Source organism: Carlito syrichta, unplaced genomic scaffold (genome assembly GCF_000164805.1).
Source record: "Carlito syrichta isolate Samal-C Ts95f unplaced genomic scaffold, Tarsius_syrichta-2.0.1 Scaffold316346, whole genome shotgun sequence".
Taxonomy (NCBI): domain Eukaryota; kingdom Metazoa; phylum Chordata; class Mammalia; order Primates; family Tarsiidae; genus Carlito; species Carlito syrichta.
In genome coordinates, this window is record NW_007260442.1 from 1,127,196 (window position 1) to 1,128,635 (window position 1,440).

Here is a 1,440-nt window from a genome sequence, read left to right on the forward strand (position 1 = left end):
TACCACCTAACTCCAGTCAGAATGGCAATTATCAACAACTCAAAAAATAACAGCTGCTGGAGAGAGTGTGGTGAAAAGGGAACACTTCTACACTGTTGGTGGGAGTGTAAACTAGTGCAACCTCTGTGGAAAGCAGTGGGCGATTCCTAAAAGCTCTAAAAATTGACCTTCCATATGACCCTACAATCCCCCTACTGGGAATATACCCTGAAGAACACAAATCACTCTATAAAAAAGATACCTGCACACGTATGTTTATCGCAGCATTGTTCACAATAGCAAGAACCTGGAAACAACCATGCTGCCCATCAAAAGAGGACTGGATTAAAAAAATGTGGTACATATACACGATGGAATACTACGCAGCCATAAAAAAGAACAAGATCATGAATTTCGCTGCAACCTGGATGGAACTAGAGTCTATAATACTGAGTGACCTCTCACAAAAACAAAAATCCGAATATAACATGTTCTCACTCATATAATGGACCTTGAACATCCAATGTAATACTATAAGAAAATGACTGACGGTACTGGGAAACTATGGGGGGAGGGGGATGGGATTAACAGTAGCAAATATCTGTCGGGGGATGGGAAAACACCTCTTATCAACAGGGTGCCTGAATGAAATGTAATTGTACACCTAACCCTTAACTGTACCCCACAAAACCATAATAAAAAATACTGATTAATGAAAAAAAAAGAAATTATTAATAAGTATCAGAGAATCTTCCCTAAATATCTGGCAATGAAAGGATCAAAAGTACCCTTCTTTTAGTGGTACAATAGGTTACTGCAAGCAAGAAGTTGAAAATCTTTTTCTTTCTTTTTTTAATACGTAAAATTAAAAATATACAAAATAGAGGAAAGTATTGTAAGGCCCTATGTACCCAACACTCCCCTTTATCAACACATAGCCAATCTTACTTCAGCCAACATCCTCAACACTGCCCCCATGGACTGTTTCACAGCACAAGCCAGAAATCACTTCACCTGTAAATATTTTAGCATGTTTCATGAAAAATAAAGACAGTAACATTATTCCACCATACAAACTGACAATAATTACATTTCTCTTTACAGTCTCAAATATCCAAGTAGTGTTCAAATTTCCCTCACTTTTAATTTTTAAACACTTAATTTGATTAAGTTCCAAAGTCCACTTCCTTGAGTCTCTTTTCATACCTAGGTTCCACTCTCCTCCTTTAACAAAATTAGAACACTCACGAGACCAACACTAAATGCAAATGTCTCATTATAACCCCAAAGCATTCAAGCTTCCAATTCAACATTAAAATTAAAAGTTAATAAAAGCCTACTTGTAAAATTCTGAGTTGGGTAGAATGAGAGTATATAAGGGGTATAAAAAAAAAAACCCAGAATTATTTTTTGGAGGGCATAGTGCAGGCTTCCCCCAGCTAGCTAAGTGTTCTAGGAACC